The sequence below is a fragment of the Eulemur rufifrons genome, chromosome 20 (assembly GCF_041146395.1).
Source record: "Eulemur rufifrons isolate Redbay chromosome 20, OSU_ERuf_1, whole genome shotgun sequence".
In the NCBI taxonomy this organism is placed as follows: domain Eukaryota; kingdom Metazoa; phylum Chordata; class Mammalia; order Primates; family Lemuridae; genus Eulemur; species Eulemur rufifrons.
In genome coordinates this window covers 25,374,025-25,384,112 of record NC_091002.1, presented here as the reverse complement: position 1 = coordinate 25,384,112, position 10,088 = coordinate 25,374,025, and positions in this window count along the sequence as shown.

Sequence of the window (10,088 nt, the reverse complement as noted above, 5' to 3'; positions counted from 1 at the left end):
TGACCCCACATCAGCCACAGTATTGAGCCCGGAATATCAGGGCCACCAGGCTACGGGGGAGTGGATCTCCTGGTCCAAGGGTAGAGTGGCCCCGCTAGTGGGTTCTTGCAGGGGAGGGGACAGCCTTGTGGAGGCCCCAGCCCTAGGCCCCATTTTCAGCCCTGTGGCCCATTCCCTAGACTCCCCTGAACCAGGGCCCAGGGAACCAACTGGTGCTACACTCCTCACGAGCTGCCCTGCTTTCATGGGGCCCCACACCCTCTCCTGCCTGGCATTGCCCATGTGTCACCCCTACTGGTCCTGCCAGAGAAGGGGCACTGTCTAGGGTCTACGACCTAGACCTTGTGCTCCTCAGGGGGATGTGGGCAGTGGTGGGAGGAGATCTCTGAGAAGGATGGCGGAGGCTGCGGAAGGTGGGGGTGGGGTTGGAGCGTCTTGGGGACAGGGATGGCGCTGTGCCTGCAGGGTCTGAGGCCTGGAGCCAGGGCAAGAAGGGAGCTGAAGGAGGGAGTTGGGGTGGAGTGGGGTGTTGGGGGTGGGGGGCTGGCGGTGCTGGAGATGGACAGGAGAAAGAACCCCAGGGGTTCAGCCTGGCAGAGCAAGAACGGATGGAAGACTTGGGGGAGGGGAATGTGTAGTCCAGAGCATGGAAAATAGGGACAGTGACTCCTCAGGAGACACGCTTTTTTGTGGGCTCTGTCATGGATGAGGTTCCAGGCACCTCTGGTGAAATGTGTCAAGGAGCCATTCTTTGTTCCAGATGAGCATCTGGAACATTTCTTCTAGATAAAGGTATTGAACACAGCAGATAAAATGTCTAGGAAGGTCTCTGTCTGGGCCCAAGTATAGATAAGGTTCTAGCACATTTAGCAGAGGACCTGTTCTAGAGACATGCTTAGTTCTAGATTAAGTTCTAGAACACTTAGCTGATAAAATGTCCCAGGGGGTGGCTCTGATCTACATTCTGTTATGAAGGGTGGGGACACGGAGCTCTGCTGCTCTGTGGTGGGGGATGCTAGCTCCTGCCATAATCAGGGGAGGGGATCTAGAACCCAGTATGAACGGAATATTCTAAGAATGGGTGCTCCAATTCTAGACTTTTGGGGCTTATGGGAGCTCTCGGCCCCTGTCCACCTTGGTCCACAGCCATCTTCCTAAAAGGAAATTGTCCACAGAAACCCTGAGACATTTCAGCCACCAACTGGTTTCTAGATAGGAAAAAATAGCTCTGGGGACGTGACATGAATCCTGGCTCTCAGCCACCCTGCAGATGGGTCTCCCTGGGGCGGCATCTGGGAAACTGACTCGTTTTGCCTCAGATCCCACAACTCCCTGGGACCTGCAGTCCATTCCCATGGCCCAAACATCCCAGGGTGCCCATGGGACCACTCACCCAGGGCCCCTCCCCCCACCTGTGACAGCCAGTCCTGGATGGGGGTGGGGAAGAAGGCAGTTCCATGGGGTGAGGGGACAGAGCTTCTAGGCAGAGCTTGGAACCTCCTCCATGCTCCCCCATGCCAACTAAGGTGCATTCACTGGGAGGGGACGGCAGGGGACGTTAAGGACAGACACAGACCTGGGCTGGGGTGAGGTGGGCCATGAGAATCCTAGACTATGCAAATTAGAGGGTGCTCAGTCCTTCCTGGTTCAGCCTCTCTTGGTTACAGATGGGAAACTTAGGCCCAGAGTGGCAGCTGCTCCCACAAGGTCCCAGACTCTGGGCTGTCCCATCAAAAGGGGATGGGTAATGGCGAATTTGCTGGGGGTGCAGGGAGAGGGCCACACTCAAGGTGCAGGGGAAGCCCAAAGGCAGAGAGGGTAGGACTGCACACATATACACAAACAAGCACACATCACACTTGTGATACAAGTCACCCCTAGCCTGACACACAGGTCAAGATGGTGCGTGCATCCCTGTTGCCAACACATAAAGAACGCTTTTCCTTCTTTCTTCTACTTCCCTGGTCCCTAAGAGGCCTCAAGAGTGATGGGTGGTGGGAGAAGCCCAAGGCTGACCCAGGCCAGCTCTGGGGGGTTCATCCACCCTCTGTGTCCTTTGCCCAAATCTGGCTGAATTCCACGGCCAGGCACACACGGGGCAAAGCCTTTGTGAGATGGTAGCTTTGAAGACGCAGCCCCAGCCCCAGCTGACTATTTCTCCAGAGGCGACTGTGTACTAGGAATTTTCACCCTGTGTCATTTTACTTACACCCTTCCCTGCCCGCAACATCCCTACAAGAGAGGTGTTATCAACCCATCTTAAAGATGAGGAAACTGAGGCCCAGAGAGGTGGCATGAGGGTCACCCTTGGCAAGTTATTTTACTCCCCAGGGTCCTAGAATGGCCTGTCTGGCTGCTCCAACATCTTAGAAGAAAAAGTTAGAAATGTCCCAGCTGGGCGTGGGGAGTTCTTTGCGGCTCCAAGAGACTCCAGGAGAACCAGGCAGCAGGAGCTGGCTGTGCTTGGTGTGACAGCCACGGCCGCCCCAGCCCCCACACCTTCTCAATCCCACACAACCTTCCCACAGGGCCTGTGTGCAAGGACATCTGAGCGCCAGAAATGGCCACAGTCCAAGGGCACAAGAAGGCTGCAGGCACCTGCTCCTGCTTCTCCCCCTTAGGAAAGTCTTAAGGACGCCCTACCCAGGAGCTCAGCACTCCATCCCTCCCAGGCCTGAGGACCCCTCTCCGCTGGCCGGTCCCTTTGTTCCACTGGGATAGAGGAGTCAGATGAGAGAGGGCCCATCCCTTAGAGCGGTTGTTTTGTTTTCCTTTCTATGACATAAGCTACCTCAGCGGTCTCTCTCTTCCCTGCCAGAATAGGACCCCCGGGTCCTCAGCCCCCGGTTCCCTGTCCCCCACCCCAGTCTGGATGCTCAGTCCTTCCCAGAATCTGTACAGGGTTCTTGTTGCCCAGAGTGTCCCTTAGGGTTCCCTAAGCCACCTGCCCTCCACATCCGTTATGCAGGAGAAAGTGAGACTCAGAGAGGGTCATGCACTTGCCCGAGATCACACAGGAAGTCAGTGGCAGTTAGGATTTCCCTGGGGATGAGAGGTGGTCGGGTACCTCTTAATTTTGCCAGAAACAGAAGAGAACGGGACGCTCTGGGTACCAAACATGGCAGGCCCTGTCCTTGGTATCTCTCACCCCAGGAAACCAGTGTCCCCATTTCCAGGGTAGGCTTCTGCCTCCCTGTTCTCTTGAGCACCCACCCTGGAACTGACCCCCCAGGCTGCTGTGTTCCCCAAACCTCTCCAAGCACCACACACCCCTCACGGCACCCACACACTGACATACCATGTGCCTTGTAACTGTCACCCCAGCTGAGCAGCGCAGACCTCCACCCCTCCCTGGGAGGGGCTCCCCAGCAAGGGAGGCTTGCTTGGTCCCCTCCTCTCATCTGCTCATCCTTGTGTCTCCCCAAAATCTGCCTTACCCCCAGCCAGCTACACTTGTGTCCCATAGAGGCGTGTCACCCAGGAGAGTTGGGAAAAGCAGAAGGCAAGGAGGGTGAGGCCTAGGGAACATCCAGGTCTCTGGGTAAGGGCCGGGTATGGGCTGGGAACATCCAGGGAAGGTCTTGCCCGGCAGCCCAAAGCCCTCCAAAGTACTGAAGTTCCGCAGGTTCTTCCCTTGGGACTCACTTGGGCCTGGAGTCCACAGAAGCCTCAGACAGTGAGGAGAAGGTTTTCTGGGGCAGGGGGTACATGGATTGCAAACTCAAATGCCTCAGGTTAATGAAAATAAGAGAAATGGAGGTGCCAGACAATAGGGAGTGGCGGGGACTGTGGCAAACACAAGAGTATGTGCCCTGCCTATGGGCACTAAAATTCAAATTTTGGGAAAACGCTTTGCTGGCCAAACTACACACTCATATTTGGTCTACAGGTCCCCAGTGTGAGACGTTTGGTTGAAAATGTTGAGAAGGTTCTGGGGAGTCCTGCAGAATCTGAAATCCCCCTGGGGTAGTTAGGGACAGAGGCCCTGGCTCCCTCCCCCTGAGACTTTGCTAGTCCAAACCTAAATCCCTACCACCTGGCCATCTGAGAGCTGACTCCCCTGCCCTCTCGGCTGAAAAGGGGAGGGAAGTCTAGGATTCCACAAGGTCCGGGTTTGGGAACCATCATCTGATAAGGGCTACAGGGCCCCCCACCCCAGTGCCTCAGGGCTTTAGGGGCTGGCGTTCTCCAGCTTGGGGCCCCTTGTTAGAGGGAACCTGCACTGGGTAAGAGAGAGCAGGTGCAGGATGAGGGCTGAAAGCCAGGACCCAACTGCCCCGTCCTGTGCTGGCCCCTGTCACCTTTGGCACCTGTCTCCCTCCCAGTTTGAGCTGGGGTAGGGCCTGGGGGTGGGAGTGGGGCTGTCAATTTCTGTATTGAAGTGCTTTGTGCTGTCTCCACGGAAGGGACTGAGTGAGTGCCAAGCCGCATGGGCAGCAGTGGGGATGGGGCCCGAGTCCCCCTTCCCAAACAGAGAGACTTCTGAGAGCCTGGGGCTGGGGAGGAAAGGGACTGCAATGTGCCATCCTGGTTGGGGAGGGGGCTAGGACATTCCTGGGTTCTTGTTTGCTTGGTGAGAGGTGGGGGGAGGAAGCACTCTGCAGCAGGAGATTGTGGGAGTGGAGAGGAAGGCACAGTCCAGGCATGGCCTGGTTCCTGGAAGCAGAGAACTCCCCAGGGGACAGAGGGGTCACCCCTTGTGCTTGGCTTCTTGCACCCTTCCCTTCTCACGACAAGGAGGGAGCTGCCCTCTCCTCAGCAACCCTGGCCTTTATTCTATGCACAATCGCTGTAAGAGCACCCCCAGGCCAGGCTGAAGGGGTGGGGGCCCAGGAGCACCTGCAATAATCTCAGAGTGGAGGGTACCCTGGGACAAAGAGGGGGTAAGAAAGGCACCAGGTGGGAAAAGGATATTCCTCCATCTCCCTCTCCCCCAAATCCCTAAGTCCCACCAGACCTACTAATGACCCTCCTCCCGCCTGTCTCCATTGGGCTAAACCACCAAATTTGGGGGGCCTCATATAAACACAGCCCCCAACCCCACTGATTTTCCGAATCAGTCATGAAATAGCTGGAAGAAATCGCTATGATTCCCAGAGCCATCTCTTATTATTTTCTTCCCCCGAGGACCCTACGGTTTGGGAGGTTTTTCTCCTAAACAGGCCTCATTTCTTAAAGAAGAATTCATTTTCCCACATTAAATTAACTCAAGCTGAGCTTCTGATTGCAGATAAATGCTGCTGAGGCTTCAAGTTAGCTTCTAGGGCTCAAGGGTGGGGAAATGTTTGTATTCTATTGGATTGCTTAACGCAGAATTCTCAAAAAGCACTCGTGGGCCCCCGTTCCTGCCTTCATGGGCCCTGCGGGGCTGGAACCCCATGCTGAGAACAAGTAATTTAGTCATCTAACGTACCATTTGACGGAAGGGGCAGGCCCAGAGACGGAAGGCAGCCAGCCCAAGGTCACACAGCAAGTTGGTGGTGGGGTAGGACCAGAACCCAGTACCATTGGGGATCCCACCAGAACACCCCCGGCCCTGGTCCCCCACTCCACTCTTTCCCCCCAACCCCAGGAATCACTAGCCATGCCTGAGGGGCTGATTTCCTCTGTCAGCACAATTCCAAGTGATTCTTCCTCCATGTTGTCTCTTCCCTCCCTAATCAGCCCTCACCCCCTCCACCTGCTTCCTATTCCTGGTCCCACCACCTGGTATTTACTACATCTGTGCCATCCCCAGTCCCTCAACCCCCACTGCCCCTCTGCGCTTCCCCCAGGACGGGGAGTGGGCTTCAAGCTGGGGGCTTCTGTACTGAGACTCTTTTGTACACCACAAACTTTTTGTATATTTTTAATTTTGCTGCAACATGAGATATTAAAAGTCATTTCAGTACGTGCTGCTTGTGTCCTATTGTTTTGGTTGTCCTGGGCTAGGGGAAGGACTGATAGGAAGGATACCACCACCTGTCACAATCTCTGTGGCCCCTTTAGGAGAGAAAGACCTTTGTCTGGGAGAGGGGGGACAAAACACAAATTTCCTGTTGATTGATTGGACAGTGTCTCAATCTATCAACCAGAATTCTAGGACCAAAAAGTTCAAGGAATTATCTCCAAACTCATTTTACAGATAAGGGGAAAAAAAGAGATGAAGGGTGGGGACATACTTGTCAGAGGTCACAGAATAGGTCTATGACAAAATCGGCACCCAAATTGAAGTTCCTAACTCTACTAAAAACAAATATTTATTGCATACTATGTGCCAGGCAAAGTTCTAGGCATAACGAACCAGAAAGATATGAAACAGGAGTTACGTCATGGAGGGTATTGCCTCCAAAAGGCCCCCTACCTCCAGGGTTTCCCCTCTCTAATCCAGTGGTTCTCAAACTTCAAAGTGCATCAGAATCACTCGGGAAAGAGGGAGGATGTTGTAAATGCAGAATTCTCGTCTCCATAACCACGGGCGTGGGTTGCACACGCCTGGGAATCTGCATATTAAAAGTTCTCCAAGGGATCCGGTGCAAGGAGGTCTGAGGACTCCACTTTGAGGACCACTATTTTAATGCATCCTCCACAGATCTGATCATGGAATTTCCTTGCTCTAGAACCTTCCATGGCTCCCCAGAGCCTTCAGGATAAAGGTCAAACGCTTTTGCCTGACTCTGACTTTTTATAAACTGGGCCCATCTCCAGCGTGACACCTGGCCTGCATAGCCTCTCCAAACCACCCACCTCCCTGTTTCCAGGAGAGTCTCCTAACTGCCACCTAACAACATTTCTCACCATTCTTTCATGCAGATACAGCCCCTGTGTCCTAGGGGTCCCCCTCCAAGTGCTCAGGGCACCTAACTCCAACGTGGCCCCAGGAGGCAAATAATGATTAACCTAAGACAATGGTTTTCAAAGTGTGGTCCCAGACTGGCAGCACCAGGGAACTTGTTAGAAATGCAGATTCCAGGGCCCCACCTCAGACCTACTGTGTGGGTGGGAGCAGCAATCTGTATTGACAAGCCTTCCAGGTGATTCTGGTGCATGCCCGAGTTTGAGAACCATTGGTCTGAGACAATTTCCCTGATCAGGCATTGATGGGGGCAGGGGCATGTGACTCAATTCTGGTGAGGTACAGACTGCTAAGTGTCCCCCTGTATTCATGCTGCCTCTTTTCTATAAAGGAATTTTTAGCTAGGCACCTGGCCATTCAGAATAAGACATTTCCCAGCCTCCTTTGCACCTGGGTGTGGCCACAGAACCAAGTTCTGGCCAATGAGATGGGACCAGTAGAACTTTGTGCGACTTCCAGGTCATCTCTTTCTTAGCGCCTGTGTGTGGAGCCATCTTGCAGTGAGGGCAAAACCATAGTGAGTAGAGCAACAAGACAGGGAGCGCCAGGGGCCCAGACGCATGGAGCTGCCAGACCCACCCTGGACTGCTTGTGCCTCAACTGTTACGTGAACAAGAGATAAACATCTCTCGTGTTTAGGCCACCGTTGTTTGGGTCTTTGATACAGCCAACATATATCCTGGCTAATGCATTGGGCCCCTAAGTTCTTAAGGGAAGTCGTTTGAAGGGTCTCTGGGAAAGGTTTTCCTCCACGATGAAGAGACACACAAGAAGGGAAACCCTTAGCCCCGTCTTGTCAGACGGCATCGTGCCTGTTACTCCCACAGCCCCGGCTGCCATCTTGCCGGCTGCGTGAGTCAGCTCAGGCTGCCATAACAAAATACCACAGACCAGGTGGCTTAAACGGCAGAAATTTATTTTCTTGCGGTTCTGGAGGCTAGAAGTCCAAGATCAAGGTTTTGGCAGGGTTGGTTTCTCCTGCGGCCTCGTTCCTTGGCTTGCAGACAGCTGCCTTCTCCCTGTGTCCCCACATGGCCTTTCCTCTGGGCACCAGCGCCCTGGTGTCTCTGTGTGTCCAAATTTCCTCCTCTTATAAGGCTACCGGTGAAATTGGATTAGGGCTCACCCAAACGGCCTCATTTTAACTTAATCATCTTTTTAAAGGCCTTTTCTCAAAATACTGTTACATTCTGAGGTCCTGGGGGTTAGGACCTCAATAATAGGACTTCAATAATAAATATGGGGAGGGGACACACTTCAGTCCATGACCCCAGGGAGGTAGAAAATATAAGGAACTTGGTGCCATGTTGAGCTGTTCAATTAACTAGCCCTGAAAGCAAACATCGGACTTCTTGTCTTGAAAGGGAATAAATTGTCCTTCTTGTCTAAGCCACATTTGGTGGGGTCATCTGTTCCTTGCAGCCAGAACTCAGGTGTTTGCTCAAGCTGTTCCCTCTGCCTAGAGTAACCTTCCTTCCGTTCACCCTTCAACCTTTGTCTCGAATGCCAAGGCCACTTGGCAAATGGCTCCCGGTCCTGCCTTCCCCAGACAAGTGGCTTGCCTTATATCAGAGTTCTCTGCTTACGTGTCTTCCTCTCTAACCAGACCGGGGCCAGCATACGCACTGTCCACCTGCTGCCACTCTCCTTCCTCCTGCCAGTGGCAGCCATTGATAATCAATCCCTTTTTTCCCCTGCTGGGAGTAGACCTGGTTTTTATAATCCTCTACGCAGCCCTCTAGGCAGCCCCTGCCAATCAACTGGAGGTGGCTCCAAAGAGATGAATTTTATCTCCCGCAACTGTTAAGACTTTGAGAGCCAGAGACTTTGTTTGCTCATCTCTTTTTTGACTCATAAGATAATTTTAATAATATAAGTTATCATTGTATAATTCTGTTCCCATTTAATCCCTGCAGCTGCCTTCGGAGGCAGGCACCACGATTATCCTGCTTTTGACACGTGAGGGCTCTGAAAGATGAGCTAACTTGTTCAAGGTCATATACATTTGAACCTAGCTCCCCCCGTCTCTGTCTACTTCCACTGGTTTTTATTTTTTTATTTCTTATTTTTACTCCCCACTATACCAATGAGAATACTTCCACTGACATTTCCTAAGCACTTCATCTGTTCATGACTGTGCACTGCAACGAATTCAGACAGCTTTCTATTTCTAGTGGCATTCGAAACGCTTATTGTCCTATTTGAGGTTCTCAGCAGTTCAGTGATGTTTGGAGTTAGTCCAGGAATAATATAAATTCCCATTTTATAGACGGGGAAACTGAGGCCCAGAGAGAGGAAAAGGCTGCAAAAGCCAGTCAGGCAGGCGCCAGAGCAAGAGAACACCTTTCATGCCCTGCTACCACTCCAAAAGTGGGAATTCTGGACTGGTTTGAGGGGTTAAGTGGAAGTTTGCATGCCCAGAGCAAGGTCAGGGATTGGCTCACACATCCTAGCCTCTTCCTGTTGGCCCGGCAGGCTAAGCAGAGATCTCACTTCCTGCTGTAGGGAGGTGGCCGGCTGGCAGGATGTAGGGGAGCAGGAGACAGTGTGGGGAGAGCCAGCACTGAGCAGCCTGGGCCATTTCCCCTCAGAGGGAGGAAAGGAAGGAGGGAGGCGGGGAGGGAGGGAGGGAGGAAGGGCTAGTGGCTGGGAGTCTCCTGTAGCTCTCACACCCAGAGGCAGTGGGAGCTCTGACCCTCCCTGCAACGCCACTGACCAGGCACACCCAGGTTTTCAAAGAAATCTCTCAAAACAATCCAATGTATTGTCACCTGCACTTTACAATTTCCAACTGCTTTCTCATCTGTGGCCTGTGTCGTCTTTGGCACACCTCCGACTAGCAAGGCAGGCATTTGGGGATCCATTGTTCCCACTGGAAAGATAAGAAAGCTGAGGCCAAGAGAGGTTGCAAGGAGCAACCTGGCTCGGGTCACACAGCAAATCAGTTCCAGAGCTTGGGCCTCCAGAACCTGTGTGTCGTGGCAAGGTGCGGATGGGCCAACTGTCCTGGGCAGGGCACGCAGAATGCATGGGTCCTGGAGGTAAGGAACACTAGGCTTCAGGTCCAGACCAGCCAGAAACCCCAGGTCCTCCTCTTATTCATGGTGTGACTGGCTTGAGCCAGGCTGTGCACTTGAGCCTCAGTTTTTAAAATCTGTATAATAGGTATAACAATGATACCCCAACATCATGAGGAATAAGTGAGATGAAACATACAAAGTGTTCAGCACAAAGGTGGTCTTGCCTGTCTAAT